The sequence below is a fragment of the Homarus americanus genome, unplaced genomic scaffold (assembly GCF_018991925.1).
Source record: "Homarus americanus isolate GMGI-L3 unplaced genomic scaffold, GMGI_Hamer_2.0 scaffold39889, whole genome shotgun sequence".
Classification (NCBI taxonomy): Eukaryota; Metazoa; Arthropoda; class Malacostraca; order Decapoda; family Nephropidae; genus Homarus; species Homarus americanus.
This window is the reverse complement of record NW_024721858.1, coordinates 88,050-113,088: the sequence shown is the minus strand read 5'-3', so window position 1 is coordinate 113,088 and position 25,039 is coordinate 88,050. Positions and strand designations below refer to the sequence as shown.

The following is a 25,039-nucleotide window of genomic DNA, read 5'->3' as shown; positions in this document are numbered from 1 at the left end:
GGTAGGTTAGGTGAGAGTTGCGTCAGTTTAGGTGATATTTACGTCAGATTAGGTAAGAGCTGCGTCATGTTGCGTGCCTGTCCCAACACCTGACCCTCCTCCCATCCCTCACAACATTGCCACCCCCCCCCCCATCCACTCTCGTCTAGGAAAGGTGTTGCAAGGTGTTACAAATGTTCCTTCAATCGATTTAGCAAGAAAAACTACCTCAATTATGATCATTATCCCGCAGGTAACCTAACCAAAATTTACCTAACGAAACCAAACCAAAACCTAACCAAACCTAACCAAACCTAACCAAACCCAATCAACAGTGCATGTAGCGAGTCTCTTGGCAGTATCCTGAAGGAGTGAGTGTTGGAGAATTCCCGCCGGGGCTGAGGAGGCGATGGACGGGAAATGACTGTTGGCTGTAGGACAAGAGTGTGGGCGGCGGGGAGGAGTACTAGGTTGGTGAGGGTCCTGAGGGATGGAGGGGGAGTCCTATGTTGGTTGAGGGATGGAGGGGGAGTCCTATGTTGGTTGAGGGATGGAGGGAGAGGGAAGAGTCTTATGTTGGTGGAGGAAAGACGGGAGAGTAATTCAGTATTGGTGAGGGAGGTGAGGGAGAGGCTGGATGTTGGAGAGTAAGGGTAAGATGAGGGGAGGAAGAGGAGGGAGGGTGTCAGGAAGTGTCAGCCTCGTTGCCTCTTCAAATTATGAGAGACCCGTCAGATGTGTTGCTGACGTGAGGATATGTAGTGATTCTCCCATCCCCAAGTGCTGACGGCTGACATCAACATCTACCTTCAATGAAAAAAAGTGATTGAATAAAAACCAATTCGTGTTCTATTAGGGCTGACATCTCTAATAACTCGCTCCTATTAGCGCTGACATCTCTAATAACTCGCTCCTATTAGCGCTGACGTCTCTAATAACTCGCTCCTATTAGCGCTGATATCTCTAATAACTCGCTTCTATTAGCACTGACATCTCTAATAACTCGCTCCTATTAGCGCTGACATCCCCCAAACCCGCTATTATTATTATTATTGTTATTATTATTATTATTATTATTATTATTATTATTATTATTATTATTATGTGGTATATCTCGACTTTAGCAAAGCCTTCGACGGGTGTCCCCCACGAAAGACTAATAAAAAAGTAGAGGCTCATGGCATTAAAGGAGATATTCTAAAATGGATTAGGGCGTGGTTACAGGGCAGGAAACAGCGAGTGAGCGTTAACGGCACTAAATTCGATTGGAGCAACGTCACTTGTGGAGTTCGCCAAGGCTCAGTACTTGGACCATTATTATTTATTATATACATAAACGACATAGATATCGGCGTAGACAGCAACATAAGTAAATTTGCTGATGACACTAAAATAGAGCGTGTAATTAAATCTGACGAGGACTCAGCAAAACTACAGGAAGATCTAAAAAAAAATTTCGAATGGTCGGACAAATGGCAGATGAAATTCAGTGTGGGCAAATGTAAAGTTCTCAGTATAGGAGATGTAAACAGGGAAACCAGTTACCAGATGAACTACGACGTTATTGAGAATTCCGACTGCGAGAAAGATTTAGGAGTAATGATAAGTAGGAATCTTAAGCCAAGTAAACAATGTGTATTTGCTCGAAACAAGGCTAATAAAGTACTTGGGTTCATACAAAGGAGTGTTAGTTACAAGACTAGCGAGGTCATCCTAAAACTATATCTTGCGCTTGTGAGACCTCACTTGGGTTACGCAGTTCAATTCTGGTCACCGTATTACAGAATGGATATAGAATCCTGAATCCAGAGGAGCATGACAAGACTAATCCCGGGCATTAGGAACCTTGAGTACAGAGACAGGTTAAAGCATCTTAATTTGCACTCCCTCGAGAGACGTAGAGCGAGGGGCGACCTGATAGAGGTGTATAAATGGAAGTCAGGGCTAAACAAAGGGGACATTACAAAGGTACTCAAACTATCCAACCAGGAACGAACTCGTCGCAATGGTTTTAAATTAGACAAATTTAGATCTAGGCGCGAGATAGGTAAACACTGGTTTGGATATAGAGTAGTGGACGACTGGAACAAGTTACCAAACATCATCATTAACTCGAATACGCTGGATAGCTTCAAACATAGGTTGGATGGATATATGAGCAATAGGGGTTGGGTGTAAATGGGACTGCACAGTGTGGGCCAATAGACCCGCTGCGGTTTCCTCCATTCTTATGTTCTTTTATTATTATTATTATTATTATTATTATTATTATTATTATTATTATTATTATTATTATCTGTTGTTATTTTTAAAGTGTTATTATCGTATTAATATTACTATTTTATTCATTATTCATGTCATACATCGTCAGTATACAGGTGATGACGTAGTAGTATGCCGTCGGGTAGCTCACAACACGAGTTAAATAGTCCCGTGTCCACACCAACCATCTTCGTGTGTGTGTATTCCTATGGTAATATATACCCACTAGCGGATAGATAGATAGATGGATTTGGGCAGACGGATAGATAGATATATAGATAGGATCATAAGGTCTATATGGTGTGTTGTCAAATTCAAACACACACACACACACACACACACACACACACACACACACACACACTACTGTTAGTTAGTACAGTGTGTTGATGACTGGATCTGAGGATGTTGTGTTGTAACCTCACACCAACGGGAAAATTCTTGTTATTTCGTGAGTCATGGTAGTGTGTGTGGTGAGCTTAATGTGGCAGGAAAGGTTCATCGTCGAGCTGTGGGGTGTGGGGAGGGATTGTGGGGTGTGGGTGATTCATAGTAGCAGTGTAGGTGGGTGGGGGCCGGAAATGATTTTGTTAAAGGTTCAGTGGTGACTAACTAGCCTGCTGGGGTGGGGGGGAGGGGGGGAGGGCACCGTAGAGTCTAGTTCTATGTACTGTAGTTTCTGTCTTGTCTTTATCTTCTTCTTTTCTTCTTCCTTCTTCATTTTCTCCTCCTCTTCTCCTTTCTTCTGCCCTTTTCATTCCCTTCCCCCTTCTTCCTCCATTTCCCCCCTTTCTTCACCTACTCGTTTTCCTTCATCATTTTCTTCTCCTAACCCTCCTCCTCAGCATCATTCTTCTTCTTCTTCTTCTTCTTCTTTCACATAAGAAAATGAGGAGTCTGCAATAGGCTGTCGAGAGTTACTACCACTCTCTATCATCCATGAATCTATCTAGCCTCCTTTTAAAACTTTCCAGCGTTCCAGCACTTACTACAAAGTTGCTAAGCTTGTTCCACTCGTCCACCACCCTATTTGTGAACCAGTTCCTTCCTATCTCCCTCCTAAACCTAAACTTATCCAACTTGAATCCGTTGCTCCGAGTCCTATCCTGCTCGGATATTATAAGAACTTTATCTATATCCCCTTTATTGATTCCTTTCACCCACTTAAATACTTCTATCATATCTCCTCGCACTCTTCGTCTTTCTAGGGAATGCAAGTTAAGTTTCTTTAACCTATCTTGATATGGAAGGTTTCTAAGTCCCGGAATCATTTTGTCATTCTTCGCTGCACCCTTCCATCACCTCGTCACCCCTCCCCCTCCCGTCACCCTCCCCCTCCCGTCACCCTCCCCCTCCCGTCACCCTTCTCACCTCACATTCTCCTGAAATCTAGGACAGCGTTGGGGAAAGTTGTTTATCCAATATCAGGCTAATTAGCCCCCAGGTAAGGTCCTCTGAACACCTGGAGATTAGACACCCTTGTTTATGTCACCTGATGATTAGACACCTGAACTCCTTAACTGATCTGTCGTATGGATGTTTTGAGCACCTGAGATATGTGTTCTCCAAGTGTGATATAACGCATCTAAGCGACCAGAGACTCATTTCGTTGGATATTTATTTGGCTTTTAACTAGTGAAGGTGATTGTGGAGAGAGAGAGAGAGAGAGAGAGAGAGAGAGAGAGAGAGAGAGAGAGAGAGAGGAACATAAGAACATAAGAAAATAAGGAGTCTGCAATAGGCCGGTTGGCCTGTGCATGGCAGCTCCTGTCGAGAGTTACTGCCACTCTCTATCATCCATGAATCTATCTAGCCTCCTTTTAGAACTTTCCAGCGTTCCAGCACTTACTACAAAGTTGCTAAGCTTGTTCCACTCGTCCACCACCCTATTTGTGAACCAGTTCCTTCCTATCTCCCTCCTAAACCTAAACTTATCCAACTTAAATCCGTTGCTCCGAGTCCTATCCTGCTTGGATATTATAAGAACTTTATCTATATCCCCTTTATTGATTCCTTTCACCCACTTAAATACTTCTATCATATCTCCCCGCACTCTTCGTCTTTCTAGGGAATGCAAGTTAAGTTTCTTTTATCTGTCCTGATATGGAAGGTTTCTAAGTCCCGGAATCATTTTCGTCATTCTTCCCTGCACCGACTCTAGTGAATTTATATCCATTCTATAATAAGGGCACCAGAACTGAACCCCATAATCGAGGTGCGGCCTGACTAGCGCAAGATATAGTTGCAATAAGACCTCTGCACTCTTATTATTTACACTTCTAGATATAAAACCTAATACTCTGTTTGCCTTATTTCGAACATTAACGCACTGTTTTCTAGGCCGTAGGTCTGGGTTTACAAGTACCCCTAAGTCTCTTTCACAAGTCGACTTCTCTAGGTTGATGTTGTTAAGGCTGTATACGTTGACAGTATTTGTTCTATCAATATTAAGTACGCTGCACTTGCTGGTGTTGAATTTCATTTGCCATTTCTCTGACCACTCCTGCAGTTTATTTAAATCCTCCTGTAGTGCATTTGCATCCTGCTCGAATTAATCTGCCGCCCTATTTTGGTGCCATCCGCAAACTTGCTTATGTCACTGCTGATCCCAGTATCTAGATCGTTTATGTAGATTATGAACAAGAGTGGGCCTAGTACTGACCCCTGGGGAACCCCACTGGTTACACGGCCCCACTCAGATTTGACACCATCTACGCTGACCCTCTGTGATCTATCGGTGAGGCACGAATTTTATCCAATTTAAAACTTTCCCCTCGATACCATGATGAGCCTTAACTTTTCTCAGAAGCCTCTGATGCGGTACTCTGTCAAATGCTTTGCTAAAGTTTAAGTAAATAACATCGTAATTATCGTCATTATCTACTACCTCGAAGACTTTCCTAAAAAACGTCAGCAGATTTGTTAGACAAGATTTTCCCTTCGTAAACCCATGTTGAGAGTCGTAGATTAATTTGCTTTTCTCCAAATGCGATCGGATGCTATCTGCTATAATTGATTCAAGAAATTTCCCCACTACTGACGTCAAACTCATCGGCCGGTAGTTTTTCCCTGATGCTCCGTCTACCTTTTTGAATATGGGAGGGATAAGGAAAATAACGGAGAGAGGAAGAGGAAAGAAAGGAAGGAAGGAAGGAAGGAGGGAGGTGTAAAGATAGAACAAAGGACGAGAGAGAAGCGGGAAGGACAAAGGTATAGTTAACTCTACTGATTTATTGTGATGTTACTGACTAGTTTAGTGGGGGGGGGGGTTGAGTCGATCAGTTAGTTGTCAGTTGGTGGTGGACGTGTTTGTTTGTCCAGGGAGTCAGTTACATGCGGCTGGTGGGCGTGATGGGTCCCTGTAGATGTTGGGTGGGAGTAGTGGGTTTGGAATAGCTGCTGGGTGGGCGTGGTGAATCCAAGTATGTTACATGTGGGCGTGATGGGTGGGCGGGGCTGGTGTAGTGGAGGTACTAGGTGGGGTCCGGTAGGTGGCACCCGGTGTCTGGCCACACCCTGGGACCTGTTAGTGAAGAAGACCCTGAACGCTTTCCTCCCTCCCTCCTCCCCCTCCCCCTCCCTCTCTCCCTCCTCCCTCCCTCCCTCCACACACATACGATCCAACAACCCTCCACCTTTCCTTTCTCCTCTCTCCTTTCTTCTCTGCACATTCCCCCTCCTCCTGCTCCACACTTCATACCCCCCCTCACCCTTTCATCCCCCCCCTACCCTTTCTCCTCTCCCCCTTGCTACTTCAAAGGGTAAGAACAGGGGTGTGGTGGTCGTAGGGGTGGTGATGTTTGATGTAACCGACAAGGGTTAGCGAGGGTGGGGTGTTTAGGGGAAGGGAGGGTGTGTTGGGGGAGGGTGTGTTGGGGTGGGGGCCTTTAGGTGTTTTGTGGCCGGGTCGAGTTTGTTGGGAGTCCGCCGGCACTTTGATACCTGGCTAATGACTGACAGGTGGGCCATGGCAGACACCCCTTCCTCACTCACCTCCTCCACCCTCTCTTACTTCACCCCACTACATACCCTTACCTTCCCTTCCGAACCCAACCCTCCTTCCTTCCCTAACCAATATCCCCCTCCCTCGCCCCCCTCCCCGCCCCTCCTGCCCCCCCCAACCCATGTGCCTCCTGTAAACCAAAAGCTCCCAACTCGATCTAGCCCCCAGATCCACACGCACACAGGCACACAAACACACGCAGGTTACACAGACTTAACACACTTACATAGACGTACACAGACGCCCCCGGAATAGACTCCAGGTAGCCTCCAGGTAGACTTACGACCCCTGCCGCCCTCGAGCCCCCCCACCCTTACCTGTGGGTACCTGCCGGGAGCGTCTAGGTTTCCTGATCACCTGCCTACTCGGGTCTCCTGTATACAAGTGTACCTGGTAGAGATGTCTGATTAAGTGGGGTCCGGCCTAACCTAACCTAACCTAACCTACCCTAATCTAATGTAATTGTAGGGGGCTGTCCTAATGGGTCTTAGTCTGTCTCTGTCTGTCTGTCTGTCTGTCTGTCTGTCTGTCTGTCTGTCATTGATGCTGAGCAGTAATTAAACACTGGCTAATGACCTTCACTTAACATGACACAGCAGACAGTCTTGACCCGTAAATAGAAACCGGAGTTGAGTTTTAACATTGAGGTCACTGCCGGTCGATACCATGTTAAAATGAACCCAGTGACACTTGCCATGTTAAAAGGGGGTTTGGTTTAACTATGTGTCGGTGTTAAAGGAGTATTGGAAACCTCTTAGTATTTGTTATTTTGGAAGCCTTGAGAATCTACGCTCGCTCACTCACTCACTCCCTCACTCAATCAAACATTCACGCTCTCTCTCTTTCTCTCTCTCACATTTTTCTCTATCTTTCTATCTATCTATCTCTATCTAGCTTCTCTAATTCCTCCTCCTCCTCCAATGGTACATATCTTTATTACCATTCTCCTGTCTCCCTTCCTTCCTTCCTCCTCACCCCCAACTCACTCATTCCCTCCCTCCTCTCTCCCTCTCCTACCTCCCTCACTCGCTCTCCCTCAGTGGTATGTCTGTACTCCATGCTTGAAGTCAGTCAGTCTCTCTCTCTCTCTCTCTCTCTCTCTCTCTCTCTCTCTCTCTCTCTCTCAGCCTATTACCTGCAAGGATCTGGACGCAATGTTTACCTGTGTGTATATTACTATTTAACACCTGAAATGTTTATAGATGTTTATTATTGATCTTTACCTGTGTACACCTGAAATGTTTATAGATGTTTATTATTGATCTTTACCTGTGTACACCTGAAATGTTTATAGATGTTTATTATTGATCTTTACCTGTGTACACCTGAAATGTTTATAGACGTTTATTATTGATCTTTACCTGTGTACACCTGAAATGTTTATAGATGTTTATTATTGATCTTTACCTGTGTACACCTGAAATGTTTATAGATGTTTATTATTGATCTTTACCTGTGTACACCTGAAATGTTTATAGATGTTATTATTGATCTTAACTGTGTACACCTGAAATGTTTATATCGTTTATTATTGATCTTTAACTGTGTACACCTGAAATGTTTATAGATGTTTATTATTGATCTTACCTGTGTACACCTGAAATGTTTATAGATGTTTATTATTGATCTTTACCTGTGTACACCTGAAATGTTTATAGATCGTTTATTATTGATCTTTAACTGTGTACACCTGAAATGTTTATAGACGTTTATTATTGATCACCTGTACACCTTGAAATGTTTATAGACGTTTATTATTGATCTTAACTGTGTACACCTGAAATATTTATAGATGTTTATATGTTTATTGGATGCTTATTATTGATCTTACCTGTGTACACCTGAAATGTTTATAGATGTTTATTATTGATCTTTACCTGTGTACACCTGAAATGTTTATAGACGTTTATTATTGATCTTTACCTGTGTACACCTGAAATGTTTATAGATGTTTATTATTGATCTTTACCTGTGTACACCTGAAATGTTTATAGATGTTTATTATTGATCTTTACCTGTGTACACCTGAAATGTTTATAGATGTTTATACTTATTATTATTTTTATTGGTTTAGCTTTGTTTTGTTTATTTGTTTATTTTGTTTTTGATAGATTTGTTTATTTATTTACTTGCTTATTATTTATTTACTGGGCTAATTGTTTATGTTATTTATTTATTTATTATTTTAATGTAGTATATGAGCTTCTAGAATGTTTTGATGTTTAAAGGTCTCGGGATGGGATGTTTTAGTGTGTTTAGGTAGTAAGATGTTGAGTCACCAACTATGTGTGTGTGTGTGTGTGTGTGTCCGTGTGTGTGTATCCTGATGTTTATTTTTTAAGGATGTTTTGATGTTAACTTATGATAAATGTTAATGTTAATCTCTTGTGTTTTCCAGGTATGTTGTGATGAGGAGTATGGTGAAGGGGCCACCCGAGGAGTCCCTGCCTTACTGTGGAGTGAGTGTACTGTGGAGTGTTTACATAGGGAGGGAGGGAGAGAGTACTGAGAGAGGGACGGGGGGGAAGAGAGTACTGAGAGAGGGAGGGAGGGAGGGGGGAAGAGAGTACTGGGAGGGAGGGAAGGGAAGAGAGTACTGAGAGAGAGAGAGGGAGGGAGGGAGGTAAAGAGAGACAGAGAGGGAGAGAGAGTTCTGTGAGGGAGGAAATAGATAAAGAGATAGAGTGAAAGTCCGTCCGTCAAAAAGAAAAGTTTGAATATGCAGTAGATTATTTTTTCTGACTGGATGACTTCTCTCTCTCTCTCTCTCTCTCTCTCTCTCTCTCTCTCTCTCTCTCTCTCTCAATTTCAACAAGTGTCTCACAATGTCAACACTAACGACCTGAACCACCATCTTGCTTGTTAGGGTGAATTAGTGTCTTATTAAGGATTCGAACGTCCTTGTGATCCAGTGTGCGAAGGTTGGGATATTGAAGTATTTATTTAACCGTTTTACCCGTGTTCAGACGCACGAAGACAGGTGTTAGACAGATATTAATTGGCTATCTTATTTACTATCTACTACTACTACTACTACTACTACTACTACTACTATTACTACTACTACTACTATTACTACTACCAGTTCTGATGCTTCTGGCACTATATTTTATGACTTACGCCCACCACCGCCTCTTCTCTCCATTCATCTCCCCACCTCCACCCGCCCCTCACCCCTCCACCCGTCCCTCACCCCTCACCCCTCCCCAAGGTGGTTTAAAGTATGGTAATCAGCTGGTCGGGTTGACTTGAGAGAACCTGTGTGTGTGTGTGTGTGTGTGTGTGTGTGTGTGTGTGTGTGTGTGTGTGTGTGTGTGTGTGTGTGTGTGTGTGTGTGACGCCTGAGCACCGCCATTGTTGTAGAAATATACCCCGTGAGCAACCACACCTTCCCCTCCCACGCCCGGGATGTATGTTAGTGACACACGCCTCCCACCACCACGCCTCCTGTGCCTCCCCCATGCCTCTCCCCTCCCCGCCCACGCCCTCTCGCAACCCACCCCCCACCCACCCCTATACTCACAGTCTGACCTTTTCACGATTTATGTAGAGCAATGTTGACGATGCATCATCCAAGAGGTAGTGGGCGTGTGGGCGGACTGGTGGATGGGCGCACGGGCGATCTTGGTTGTGTTTAGGTGAGTGGTGGGAGGTGTTGAGCGTCCCACACACACACAAACTCGGGGGTGGGAGAGATTGGGCGGTGTGTGTGTGTGTGTGTGTGTGTGTGTGTGTGTGTGTGACGGGGGAGGCAGGTCACGGCCCGCTGCTTGCCTGTCTTGAATTACATTATACAGGAGCACTCCAGCTACCCCCTCCTCCTCTTCTTCCTTCTTCTCTTTTACCTCTTCCTTCCCCTCCTCCTTCCCTCCTCTTTTACCTCCTCTTTTACCTCCTCCTTCCCCTCCTCTACCTCCTCTTCCTCCTCAACCTCCACCTACCCCCTACTTCCTCCTCCTCCTCCTCCTCCTCTCGTCTTCACCTTCCATGAATTGTATGTTGAGTGAGTTGGAATTACCTGTACTTACCTGAAGCTTACCTGTAGGTACCTGGAACTCACCTATAGGTACCTGAAACTCACTCTAGGTACCTGAAACTCACTCTAGGTACCTGAAACTCACACTATGTACCTGAAACGCACCTGAAACCTGTACACGAGTCACCTGAAGTACTCGCTACACATGCATTTTATAACTTAACCTCCACATCTGTTGACAATAGCACACACAAGGTAGTCATTTGTCGACCTAATTTGCATACTGGAAGGATTAAGTTGTGGCTTGGTGTTGATATATACCGGTTTTATTGTTGTTTTTCTTTTGTTAATGTGACCTTTACTCTCTGATCCTGGTACATGCTAGATTGGCACTGCTAGATTGGCACTGCTAGATTGGCACTGCTAGAATGGCACTTAAAATGACAGCGAGGTGGTGAGGGGGGGGGCAGGTTAGGATGAATCAGTGTGTGTGTGTGTGTGTGTGTGTGTGTGTGTAACCCAGCCGGAACTTACCGCCGATAACTTCCACACCGGCGCGACTTCCGGCTTTCCTTCACCACCATCACCACCACCATCGTCACTGTCCTCTCGCCGTCACTTCCCCCCCTCACCACCATCTCCAACACCTCATTACATCTTCACCATCACCACCGTCGCTACTGCTTTCCACGCTGTGTTGCTGTCGCCTCCCTCCAACACTAACGACTGTCGCCTCCCTCCAACACTAACAACTGTCGCCTCCCTCCAACACTTAACAATTGTCGCCTCCCTCCAACACTAACAACTGTCGCCTCCCTCCAACACTTAACAACTGTCGCCTCCCTCCAACACTAACAACTGTCGCCTCCCTCCAACACTAACAACTGTCGCCTCCCTCCAACACTTAACTTCACCGACACCATCTCCCTCACCACCACGTCCCCATCATAACTACTTTCTCCTCCATCATTACGGTAACAACCCACCTAGAACAACCAGCCATAAACTACGTCAACTACCACACTCTGTTGCACGTCAAATGGGCCCCAACTTAACCCTTAATTAATCTTGGGGCCCATTTAACCTGGGGTCCATCTGAAGGGTTAGGTTAGGGGCCCATTTGACAAGTGCTCCCCCTCCTTATCTCACACACACACACACACACACACCTGGGGTATTGGTATGGGTGTGGCGGTGTTCAGGTAGGTACGGTAGTTAAGTGACTGAAGGATGGTGTCGTGTTTACTGCTCATCACCCTGTCGGCGGGGGGTGGTTATGGTGGGGTAGGGGTGGTTATGGGGAGGTAGGGGTAGTGGTGGTGGGGAATAAGGGGTTAGGGGGTGGTGGTTATGGAAGTGTGGGTAGTAGTGGTGGTAGTGGCTAGAACAAAGGGGGAAGTGGTGATGTCTGGGGTGCTGTCACTACTAGCTATCGTCACTGAAACCATTTATTTTATCGGGAAATTACCGATTACGAAATAAATAACAACACTAATATTGACAAGGTTGAGCTAAGACCCGGGGCGCTCTTTATTGAGACCCGGGGCGCTCTTTATTGAGACCCGGGGCGCTCTTAGTGACACCCGATATAAACTGTACGTTTATTTAAAGGAATTATATTACATTTAGTATCATCTAGATTAGTACATGTTAAATGGCGTTATTAAATGTGTATTAGAATGTTACCAGTTTCATTACCACCACTACTACTACTACTACTTCTACTTCAATGTGGCCTCTAGCTTCCCCCAATAGCCACACTTTCGCCACCATTTTATCATTACTACTACTACTACTACTACTACTACTACATTTTAAACACAACTCGTAAAACACTTCCTCATTTAATATTTCCCCAAGAGATTTAAGATTACCCCAGCAACGTAGAGCTTCCGATCGTAAGTTAACAAAAGCAATAAAAAGATTTAAGATTAGCGTGGGTGTGATATTTCCTTTAGTCTCCCCTTCATTATTGTTCTTTGAGTCGTTTTCTTCGTCTCGGTGTAAACAAGTCGCCATATTTTATTTTTTATTTTTTTTTGTCAACCCCTTACCACGGCTCATTAATATAATGGGTCACGCATTTATATCTTCTCGTGGTGGGAATTTGAGCATTTTAGTTGCGAGAGGTGGTAGTAGTAGTAGTAGTAGTAGTAGTAGTAGTAGTAGTAGTAGTAGTAGTAGTGGCGGTGGTGTGGTGATGATAGTAGTAGTGGTGGCAACAGTGTCGATGGTGGTAATAGTGGTAGTAGTGATGATGGTAGTGACGAGAATGTTGGTTGGTTAGTTAAGTTATTGTTAATCCTCTAGACAGATACCTTGAGGAGTCCTTCGGGGGATGGGTGGGAGTCCTTCAGGGGATGGGTGGGAGTCCTTCAGGGGATGGGTGGGAGTCCTTCAGGGGATGGGTGGGAGTCCTTCAGGGGTGGGTGAGTCCTTCAGGGGGTGGTGGGAGTCCTTCGAGGATATTCTACGTCACTTGGGTATAACTCAACAGAGGCCTCACCCATGAAGTTCTTTGATCAACCACACCTTTCCAGTTGATCAGCCACACCTTGAGTTTAGGTCACTTCTGCCTTCAGGTTGGAGTCAGCCACCCTTGAGTTGGTCAGCCCACACCCTTGAGTTTGAGTCAGCCACCTTGAGTTGCAGGTCAGCTACCCTTCTTCAGAGTTTAGGTCAGCCACCCTTGAGATTTGGGTCAGCCACACCCCTTGAGTTTAGGTCAGCCACACCTTGAGGTTTGGGTCAACCACCCCTTGAGTTTGGGTCACTTCACCTTGAGTTTGGTCAGCCACCCATGAGTTTGGAGTCAGCTACCTTCAGGTTTGGGTCAGCCACACCCTGAGTTGGGTCATTTTCCCTTGAGTTTGGGTCAGCCACACCCTGAGTTGGGTCAGCCACACCCCCTGAGTTCCAGGTCCTTCACCTGAGTTTGGGTCAGCCCACACCCTTGAGTTTAGGTCAGCTACACCCTTGAGTTTAGGTCAGCCACACCCCTGAGTTTAGGTTAGTGTCGGGGCCTTACTCAAACCAGTTCTACACGGCGATTAACTCTGGTGGTCGTGTGTCTGAATGTCTGGGGGGGTGTGGGTGTCTGGGGGCATGTTGGACACTAGCCATGCGTGTTGCGGTGTCCACTGTGTGTCTCTCTGAGTGTTGAAGGTGTCCACTGTCTGAGTGTTGAAGATGTCCACTGTCTGTCTGTCTGAGTGTTGAAGATGTCCACTGTCTGTCTGAGTGTTGAAGATGTCCACTGTCTGTCTGAGTGTTGAAGATGTCCACTGTCTGTCTGTCTGGGTGTTGAAGGTGTCCACTGTCTGTCTGTCTGGGTGTTGAAGGTGTCCACTGTCTGTCTGTCTGGGTGTTGAAGGTGTCCCACTGTCTGTCTGTCTGTCTGTCTGAGTGTTGAAGATGTCCACTGTCTGTCTGTCTGAGTGTTGAAGATGTCCACTGTCTGTCTGTCTGAGTGTTGAAGATGTCCACTGTCTGTCTGTCTCTGAGTGTTGAAGATGTCCACTGTCTGTATGTCTCTGAGTGTTGAAGATGTCCACTGTCTGTCTGTCTGTCTTGTGGCATAAAGGGATGGCGATGTCCTAATCACTAACCATTCTAACACGACCTGGGGGGAGAGGTTAGGTTAGGTTAAGTTAAGTTAAGGTGGGTAATGTGTGGTGGGGTACTAGTAGTGGTGGTGAGGGAGTAGTAGTGAGGGGGATAGTACTGGTGATGAGGGAGAAATGGTGGTAGTGAGGGAGAAGTGATGAGGGAGGGTAGTGGTGATGGTGGTGATGAGGAGGTAGTAGTGGTGGTGAGGGAGGGTAGTAATGGTGGTGATGGAGGGTCGTGGTGGTGATGAGGGAGGGTAGTAGTGGTGGTGAGGGAGGGTAGTGGCAGTGGAGAGAGGGAGCTACAGAGTGAGTGGTGTAATATCTACTTCAGTAATAAGTGTAACACGATCAAGAGGGCGATGGTTGGTAGTGGTGATGGTGGTAGATGAGTCATTGAGGAAGAAGCGGAAGATGGTGGTAGTAGTGGTGGTTTGTTGTCGGGGGAGATAGTGGTAGTAGTGGTGGTGATTGGTGTAGGGGTGATGGTGGTGGTAGTAGTAGTGGTGGTTGTTGGCTGGGATTGCTAGTAGTGATGATGGTGTAAGATTGTGATAGCGTAGTAATAGTAGTAGCATTGATAGTAAATTGCTAGTTAGTAGTAATAGTTGTACCATAGAACTAGTAAGAGTAAATAAGTTTAATAGTGGTAGTAAGAAGGTGGTGGTAGTTGTGGTTGGGCCGTTAAATGCGATAGTTACATGTTACTGGATCGATAATAGTGACAGTCTGCTCGTGTGAACTGTTGGTGCTGACCCCTCCCTCACCCCCCCCCCTCCCTCACCCCCCCTTACCCCTCCCTCACCCCCCCTTACCCCTCCCTCCCTCGATGATTCACCCTCAGCGGTGTGTATTTGGCGGTACCACCATTAATAAGGCAGCTTTGTGGGCGTGGGTTAGGAGGAGGAGGGGGGGGAGGGGTGGGCGTGGGGTAGTGAGGAGGGGAGAAGGGGTAGGTGAAGAGGGGGGGGGGTGGCCTGGGATCAATAGCTTGTTGACAGGGGGAGCAGCGGTACTGTCCCAGCTTGGAGGAGTTGTCCCATTACGGTCCCAAGCCAACTAAGACCTCCAGTAACTACGGTCTCCAACAACTACGGTCCCCAACAATTACGGCCTCCAGTAACTACGGTTCCCAACAATTACGGCCTCCAGTAACTACGGTCCCCTAATGACTTCCCCCAGTAGCAATCCCCCCCAGTAACTGGCCCAGTACCTCATGTTGTCCCGTCACTGTCCCAGCACAGCCATTGTCACCCCAGTTCTCTTCTCATCATCCAGCATCAAGGGCTCGGCCAGTTAACCCACCTACCTTACACTTACCGCCCTCTCTCCACCTGTCAACCTACCACCCTCCTGCCTCCACACTTGCTCGATCTGTCTTTCCTCTGGTTTCTTTAATACTAACATTAATATATCCCTCTCAAACTCCTCCAGTCATCTCCCCTCTCCCCCAATCCTTCTCCCCTCTCCCCCAGTCAGCCCTACCCTCTCTGATCTTCTCCCCACTGTCTCCTTCTACGTCCCTCTCCCCTTCCTCCCTCAATACAGGAACCCTGCAATGATGTGTTGCAGTGGCATCTTCCTTCCTCTCCTCTTGTATCTCCTCCTCCCTCCCCCCCTCCCCTCATGTGTGAGGGTAAATTACATTGACCTTTTGAGTAATAAAAGGTTTGTAACAATACTCTAAGGGGAGGTGATCCACTCATCTCTGTGTCTTCCCTTCCCTCCTTCCCTTCCCTCCTTCCCTCCGTCATTCCTTCCCTTCAACCCTCCCTACCCTTCCCTTCCTTCATTCTCACCTTCCCTTTCCCTACCTTCCTTCTCTCAGTCCATCTCCCCATCCTTCCTCCTCTTCCACAATCCATCTCCATTCCTTCCTCCTCCCTCCCTCCTTCCTTGTACCTCCTTGTGCCTTCCTTCCTCCTCCCTCCCTCCTCCTCCTCCTCCCTCCCTCCTCCCTCCCTCCTCCTCCTCCCTCCTTCCTTCCTTCCTTCCTTCCTTCCTTCCTTCCTTCCTTCCTTCCTTCCTTCCTTCCTTCCTTCCTTCCTTCCTGCAGTCTATCTCTCCCTCCCTCTCTCACTCTTGTTCCGTGTGTGACAAGGACAGTGACGTGAGGTGAGAGTGATGATGATGATTTGTACCGTGATAGTGACGATGATGATGATGGTGATGATGATTTGTACCGTGATAGTGATGATGATGATGATGGTGATGATGATTTGTACCGTGAGTGATGATGATAGTGATGATGATTTGTACCGTGAGTGATGATGATAGTGATGATGATTTGTACCGTGATAGTGATGATGATGATGATGATTTGTACCGTGATAGTGATGATGATGATTTGTACCGTGATAGTGATGATGATGATGATGATGAGTTGTACCGTGCTAGTGATGGTGGTGATAGTGATGATGATGGTGATAGTGATGATGGTGATGATTTGTATCGTGATAGTGATGATGATGATGGTCATAGTGATGATGGTGATGATAATTTGTACCGTGATAGTGATGATGATGATGATGATGATGAGTTGTACCGTGCTAGTGATGGTGGTGATAGTGATGATGATGGTGATAGTGATGATGGTGATGATTTGTATCGTGATAGTGATGATGATGATGATGATGATGATGGAAATAATAATGATATTCAGTTTGGTTTAGATGTAGTGGTGAATGGAAGAGGAAGAAGAAGAGGAGGAGGAGGAGGAAGAGGGATAGTTGCAGTGTAGGAGGAAGAGGAGGAGGTAGCGGCAGTGGGAGGAAGAGGAGGAGGAGGTAGCGGCAGTGGGAGGAAGAGGAGGAGGAAGGGATCGGAACTGAAGCCCTACGAGGTCTCATCATCACTGGTGTAGCCTGGCGATGGTGGCCACTCTCGTAAGTTCCCACACTGGCGATCACTGCACACTTATTCGCCACACTCGCCGCCCGTACTAGACTACCACTTTATATTTTGTTTGTTTGTTTGTGTACCCGTGTTTACTTTAATTGATATTTAGTATGTATGTATGTATGTATGTACAGTATAGTATGTGTGTATGTATGTATGTATGTACAGGTATGTATGTATGTGTCCCCCCCCCCCTATCTCCCTGTGGACTCGCCTAGCAACAGAGAGAGAGAGAGAGAGAGAGATATTCTTATTTACTCTTGTTTTTGCCTTGTGTCATTTTTGTCGTCTTCATTCATCTACAGCTGTTGTCGCTCACTCCATTCACTCGTAGTAGTAGTAGTAGTGGTAGTAGTAGTAAGTGGTGGGGGTAGTAGGTGGTAGTAGTAGTAGTGGTGGTACCAGTAGTAATAATATTAATAATAATAATAATAATTTCCTATTCGTCTCCCTTCTCCCTCTTTCCTTCCTTTTATCTCCTCCCTTCCTCCTCTCCCTCCCTCTCCTCCTCCACAACAGTAAACATCGCAGTTCAGTGAGTGTTGGTGTGAGGAGTGCTCTCTCTCTCTCTCTCTCTCTCTCTCAGGGTGGGGAGGAGAAGGAGGCCAGGGGAGGGAGTAAGGATGGTGTGTGAGTGAAATGAATCTTGTTAAGGTGTTGATGAACTCTCTCTGCTTTCTCCTCCCCCTCTCTCCTACTCACCACCCCACCCATATGTGTCATAGAGGATGAGGGGGTCTTTTTCCCCACCACGTCATTCTTGTTTTCCCTCCTTGAACTCCCAACCAACGCCATCTCTCTGCCGCGTCATAGAAAATCCAGATCTGTGATTGGCTGTCTGGCTAGAGCTAGTGGAGATACAATTGGCTGATTGGCTCATACTAAAACTTCTAACTCTATGATTGGCTAAGAATGACGTGTGAGTATAATGAACCCAGTCACTAATTTTATCTTAATTTTCCCCTCATTCATAATATTTTGCCTCAGTCATTTTAGGGAAAAGATATTCAATATGTTTCCCTTCGCTGTAAGTTGGTATAAGTCATCTGAGAAGTGTTGGGTGTGGTGTAGTGTGGTGTACTGTAGTGTGTGTGTGGTGAGGGTGGGGATTGGGTGGGTGGGTGGAAGAGAAGGAGGAAGTTTTACCACCCTCTTCCTCACCCGTTCCTCCTCCTCCTTTTCCCTCCCCTTTCTTTCTCTCCTCCCTTTCCTATCTTTCTCTCCTTCCCTACCTCAAGTATTCTTCCTATGTCCCTTCATCCTCTCCTTTCCTCTCACCGTTCCTCTCTCCCTTGTACTAACCACTTTCCCTCCCCTTTTTTCCCCCTTTTCTCCCTTTCTTCTCTCCCTTCCCCCTTTCTCCCCCTCTTCCCACCTCACCTCCTCTCCCTCCACACTAAATTTATGAAATATATTAAAATATATATATATACACATTTTCCCTCACTACTTGAAATAAATTACAGCCATACATTAGTTTTTTCACTAAATGTATGAAATAAATAACATAAATTCTTGGTGTTTTTTAGAGAATGATTGAAATGTATTGAAATGTATTATAGCAATTCAGTTTTTTCCCTGTGATTGTATGAAATATATTACCACCATCCACAGATTTCCCGATTTTTGAAATATATCCATACACAGATTTTGACAGATACATTACACTACACATAGATATCTACCTGACTTGAACACCTGTAATTAGATTTGTCATGTAGTGAGAGTGAACAAAAACAATAACAACAACAACAGTTTATTTAGCATAACAACAACAACAACAACAGTTTATTTAGTCTGACCAACACAGGGACAACCATTTTGACTCGACTGAACCGTAGAAGCGCTCCAGCTCTTGAAGGTCCCTCATAAATATTATACATTCATCTCCCTTAAGAAATTTATTAAACACTATTGAATATTTTATGTGGTATGTGAACGTTATGTGGCTGGCGGACATTCTCCTACACACAGACGATGAGGTTGGGTTAGGTTAGGTTTTTTTGTTGACATAGGAAGCTTTATGACAGTTTTGGTTAGGTTTTGGTTAGTTTATATATTTGGGTTGGGTTAGGTGGTCTTGTTGACATAGGGATGCATGACGGTTTTGGTTAGGTTTAAGTTAGGTTTGGTTAGGTTAGGTGGTCTTGTTGACATAGGAAGCCGTATGACAGTTTTGGTTAGGTTTAAGTTAGGTTTGGTTAAGGTTTAGGTTAGGTTAGGTGGTCTTGTTGACATAGGTCGTATGACGGTTTTGGTTAGGTTTTGGTTAGGTTTGTTTTAGGTTAGGTGGTCTTGTTGACTGAAGCCGTATGACGGTTTGTTAGGTTGTTAGGTTTGGTTGCTTAGGTTAGGTTAGGTGGTCTTGTGACACAGGAAATGCATGGACGGTTAGTTAGGTTTGGGTTTAGGTTAGGTTAGGTGGTCTTGTTGACATAGGGATGCATGACAGTTTGCACATAGGTTTGGTGGTTAGGAGGTTGGTTGTGTCTTGTTGACAGTAATGCCGTATGACTTGGTTTTAGGTTTGGTTAGGTTTGGTTTGGTTTAGGTTGTTAGGTGGTCTTGTTGACATAGCCTGACATTGTTTTGGATATTCAGTGAGTCGGTGTCTTCCGGTCTCAGTTGTGGTGCGTCACCCTGCCAGACGCACGACCAGAGCTTTATATTTTTTTCTTTGGTGTTGGTTATATGGTGTTGAGTAGTGTTGCGAGTAGGTTGGTGTTGAGTGAGAGTGGTGTTGGGGATGATAGGTGAAAATTGTAGTGTGAGTGATTGTTTTGATCGATAACCACCACTCACCGTGCTGGCCTTCGGCCACCTCACCCTCCACTCCTTCAACCTCCACCACCTCACCCTCCACCACCTCACCCTCCACCACCTCACCTCCACACCTGACCCTCCACCACCTCACCCTCCACCACCTCACCTCCACACTCGACCCCTCCACACTCGACCCTCCACCACCTCACCCTCCACCACACCTCACCCCACCCTCACACCTCCACCACCTCACACCCACCACCTCACACTTCCACCACCTCACCCTCCACACCTCGACCCTCCACCACCTCACCCTCCACCACCTCACACTCCACCACCTCACCCTCCACCCCTACACCCACTCCTCCCATCCTCCTAAAAGGCGCAATCTAACCTAACCATATACCTGAGTCCCTGTGTCCCAGTTATAATGGACCTGGTTCTAATAGTCGGGTCGAGGTTGTTGTTTAGAGGGAAGTCTCGATAGTGGTTGCCTCACCTCACGACCCCCCTCCTTCCCCCTCTCCCTCCCTTCCCTCCCTAACCTAATCTAAACCTAACCTAATCCAAACACACCTAACCTAACCTAAACTATAAAGTATCACCTGAAGAATAGACACCCCCCTCCCTCTCCCCACCTTAGCTTATCTCACCTGAAGATTAACCACCCTAACACACCTGGATTAGATTAGATATTTTGAGGGATAAAAATAGTATCGTAGTTGACATCTTTTTATTGATTGGGTTTTTTTTTGGCATTGTCAGTAACTTTTTTTTATCCCTTGTTCTTAAATAGCAAACGAGAGAGGAAATTGTACTCAGTTTTGTGTGTATTGTACTCAGTTTTGTGTGTACTTGTGTTAAGGCAATATCCGTGTTTGTACTCGTATAAAAGTGAGAGCATCTGTAGCCGTGTTAAAACGAGATTTGTAGCGAGTCCTGTTGCTGTGTTAAACTCAGTCCTGTAGCCGTGTTTAAAACCAGACCTGTAGCTGTGGTAAAACCAGGAATCTTTAGCGAGACCAGGAGCCGTGTTAAAACTAGTCCTGTAGCCGTGTTAAAACCAGATCCTGTAGCGGTGTTAAAACCAGACCCTGTAGCTGTGTTAAAACCAGGAATCTTTAGCGAGACCAGGAGCCGTGTTAAAACTAGTCCTTAGCTGTAAACCAGATCCTGTAGCTATGTTAAAACCAGACCCTGTAGCTATGTTAAAACCAGTCCTGTGCTGTTAAAACCAGGAATCTTTAGCGAGACCAGAAGCCGTGTTAAACTAGTCCTGTAGCCGTGTTTAAAACCAGACCCTGTAGCTGTGTTAAAACCAGGAATCTTTAGGAGACCAGGGCGTGTTAAAACTAGTCCTGTAGCCGTGTTAAAACCAGACTGTAGCTATGTTAAACCAGACCCTGTAGCTATGAAAACCAGTCCTGTAGCTGTGTTAAAACCAGGAATCTTAGCGAGACCAGAAGCCGTTAAAATGTCCTGTAGCCGTGTTTAAAACCAGACCCTGTGCTGTGTTAAAACCAGGAATCTTTGGAGACCAGGAGCCGTGTTAAAACTAGTCCTGTAGCTGTTAAAACCAGATCCTGTAGCTATGTTAAAACCAGGAATCTTTAGCGAGACTAGGAGCCGTGTTAAAACTAGTCCTGTAGCCGTGTTAAACCAATAGACGTATCATAACATCAGCAGTAGAAGGAGCTTGGAACGTCATCAGCCGCACCAGGAATTAGCTGCTGGCTTATTAATCTCTCTCTCAAAAAGCTTAATTACTGTTTAGGTCGCAATCCTGGGTGCATAGTTGGTCACTGACACACACACACACACCCACAGCTAATTACTATTGCAGACAGACAGACAGACAGACAGATAGATAGATAGATAGATAGATAGACAGATAGATAGATAGGCATTTATTCAGCAAGTGTAAAGACAATACTGATGTTCAGTTCAGCATCATCATCTATCCCATCCTCCCTTCCTTCCATTTCCTTCTTCCTTTCCATCTATCTCCATCCCTTCCTATTTATCCGTCTTTCTCCCTCCTTCCTCTCTATCCATCTCTCCTCCTTCCCTCCCTCCCTTCTTTCCCCCCCCTCCCTCCTTCCCCCTCCTCCCTCCTTCTCCCCTCCCCCTCCTCCTCCCTCCCTCCCTCCTCCCTCCCTCCCTCCCTCCTCCTCCTCCTCTCCCTCCTCCCTCCCTCCCTCCCTCCCCCTCCCTCCCTCCCTCCTCTCCCTCCTCCCTCCCTCCCTCCCTCCCTCCTTCTCCCTCCCTCCCTCCTCCCTCCCTCCCCTCCCTCCCTCCCTCCTCCTTCCTCCTTTCTCCTCCCTCCTCCCTCCCTCCCTCCCTCCCCCTCCCCTCCCTCCCTCTCTCTCCCTCCTCCCTCCTCACACGTCACAAACATATCAACCTTCAGTATTTCCCTTAACTAATGTCATTCTTTTCCTAGTATCATTGTTGTCTGATGTTATGTAATGGTTTAGTCCATCCTGGGTACAATATTTCCCTCGTGGTAATGTTGGCTGTCGCGTCCTGCTTTGTGGTGATTGGTGGAGAGTATTGGGGGGTTTGTGGTGATTGGTGGAGAGTATTGGTGGACTGTGGTGATTGGTGGAGAGTATTGGGGTTTGTGGTGATTGGTGGAGGATATTGGTGGACTGTGGTGATTGGTGGAGAGTATTGATGGGTTGTGGTGATATTGTAGGTAACGTTTATTATTATTATTAGCGTCATTTTAATTATTCTCTTTTTCATTCCAGGTAAGTCTCCAATCAAGGTGGACCTCCAGTCTTGAGGCTAAGGTAGTTTCAGGTCGCCCAAGGTTGCAAACTCAGAGGGTCGTAAGTTAAATTTTCCTCTTTAAGTGAAGATGAATGAACGTAAATGCCATAATTGTAATATATGTGTGTGTGTGTGTGTGTGTGTGTGTGTGTGTGTGTGTGTGTGTGTGTCGTCCACCCACCTCGATGTACACAAGCAAGCAGGAAATCCCCCCTTTGCCCGCTCGCGTTTTCCCGGTGTGACGTCATGGATGCAGAGGCGCGTGACGTCACTGTCTTGATGACGCTACGGCCGTGACGTCACACAATCAAACAAAACGGGTGACCACATCCCCCCCCCCTCACCCATCATTCTCTACACCTTAATGGGGGTTTTTTTCACGCGGTTTATTTTGATGTTTTCTGGGTTTATTTAAAATGGCGTTGATGATTTTAACCTTTTGATTTCTTTTGTTTTGTTTTTTTATTGTTTTGAATCGTATATTTATTGATATTTTTGGGGGGTGTATTGAACCTTCCCCATGTTGTCTAGTCTTCTCCCATCTCCCCTCCCCTTCCTTCCCCTCCCATCCCCCTCTCCCCTCCCCTCTGGTCTCCCCTCGCCTCTACTTCACTCCCCTGCTGATGTGAGAGGGAGGAAGAGCAAATGTGCCTGGTGTGAGTGTGTGTGTGGTCACTGGGCTGTGGTCAGCCCTCTCACTCCCCTCCCTCTCCCTTCCCTCCCCTCTCCCTCCCTCCCTCTCCCTCCCCTCCTCCTCCCCACTCCCATCTTTTCATTCCTCCTTTATCCACAATCAGTCCACAGGATCTCCCCTTACCTCCTGTCACCTCCTCTCTTCATCATCCTCCCCCCCTTACCTCACCCACCTTCCTCCCTTCTCCCTCCACCCTCTCCCCCACCACCCTTCTTCTCCCCTCCTTCCTCTTTGTAATGTGTACAGGGAGCCTCCCAGTCCATCATCGTGCTTCCTCCCCTTTCCCCTCCCTTCTCCCCTCCACCTGTCCCTCCCTCCCTCACCTCTCTCCCCTCACCCATGTCCCCTCCCTCACCCCCCTCGCCCTCCCTCACCCTTCTCCCCTCCCTCACCCTCCCCCCTCCCTGCCCTGCCCTCCCTCCACCCCTCTCCCCCCCCTCACCCCTCCCCCCTCTCCACCCCTCCCCCCTACCCCCGTGTATTAACCCACATTAGTACAGTGCACACGGGCTGGCAAAACTCGTCACCACTAACAAGAGTTTTATATCAAAGTGGAACAATAAAACAGTGTCGCCCATGTCGTGATGGTAAAGTAATTCATTAATGGTGGTTTAACCCTTTGATGTGGATGGTTTAACCCTTTGATGTGGATGGTTTAACCCGTTTGATATCTGCTGTTTAACTCTTTGATGATAATTTATCTAGTTTAACCCTTTAAAGACGACGGTTTAATCCATTGAGTAAAATAAGTTAAACCCTTGAGAACGATGGTTTAAACCTTTATGAGGGCGATGGATTAAACCTTTATGAGGGCGATGGATTAAACCTCTTCGTCCTAAAAGGGTTTAAATCGTACACGTTAAGGGGGTCAGACGGTACAACAATGCAGGTTAAGACAGGGCAATCAGATTATGTCAAGATAGGTTAAGGTTATGCCAATCAGATTAGGTCAGGATATGTCAAGCTAATTGTGATCAGATTAGGTCAAGGTTGTGCGCAGATTGGAGGTGGTTTACAAGGTCAGGAGGAGGGAGTGAGTTCTAGGGTCAGGAGGAGGAGGAGGAGGCAGATCTAGGGTCAGGAGGAGGAGGAGGCAAGATCTAGGGTCAGGAGGAGGAGGTAGATCTAGGGTCAGGAGGAGGGTAGGTTCAAGGTCAGAAGGAGGAGGAGGTAGGTTCGATCTAGGGGTGGGAGGAGGGTAGGTTCTGGGGTCAGGAGGAGGAGGTAGGTTCGATCTAGGGTCAGGAGGAGGGTAGGTTCTAGGGTCAGGAGGAGGAGGAGGTAGGTTCTAGGGTCAGGAAGAGGGAGGAGGTAGGTTCTAGGGTCAGGAAGAGGAGGAGGTAGGTTCTAGGGTCAGGAAGAGGAGGAGGTAGGTTCTAGGGTCAGGAAGAGGAGGAGGTAGGTTCTAGGGTCAGGAGGAGGAGGAGGTAGGTTCTAGGGTCAGGAGGAGGGGGAGGAGGTAGGTTAGATGTACCACTGTATTACAACACTTGACAGGTGAGGTTAGAGGCCACTAATTGACGTCCAGGTAGAGGTCTTCACGCTCGCCTACTATCCCGTACTGTTTATAGGTCAGGTTAGGTCGTAATGATCCAAGGGGTGGTGTTCATATTGCAGTCGTAACCTGTACAAATTAGGTCCAGGTCAGGTTATTATGACCTGGTAGGCTGGCGTTCACTTTTTAGCCGTAACCTGTAAAAAAAGGTAGGTTTGGTTTGGTTAGATTAGGGCGTTCATCTTTTAGTCACAACCTGCACAAATTAGGTCAGGTCAGGTCAAGTCAGTTCCAATATATGAGCTGTGTGTTACCTGTGTTACCTCACCATCATCCAGCGGGGGGGGGGTTGGAGGGGGGTGACGCTTACCTTTCAAGAGTCGTATTCTGTGTATTGCTGCAATCCTGTGAGGTGTTTGTGCAACTTACCTTCACTAGCAAGTGTGGCCAAGGTCGCTCACCGCACCTCACTCCCTCCCCCTGTCTCCACACCGTCTCTCTCTCTCTCCACACCGTCCCTCCCTCTCCACACCATCCCTCCCTCTCCACACCGTCCATCCCTCCCTCCCTCCACACCATCTCTCCC

General features: G+C 46.5%; 1 protein-coding gene across 4 annotated transcripts in view; it reads left to right on the top strand.

Moving 5' to 3' along the window:
- Positions 1 to 25,039, top strand: part of LOC121861875 (glutenin, high molecular weight subunit DX5-like) — a 136,313-nt gene that overhangs the window by 28,714 nt on the left and 82,560 nt on the right. Inside the window, exon 1 of one of the 4 annotated variants that reach the window (XM_042359776.1) lies at positions 22,243 to 22,323. The exons of the other annotated variants lie outside the window; for them this stretch is intronic. The gene's annotated coding sequence lies outside the window, so the exon portion shown is untranslated. Of the gene's footprint in view, positions 1 to 22,242; positions 22,324 to 25,039 lie in introns of those variants that run through there. 4 annotated transcript variants of the gene reach the window in all.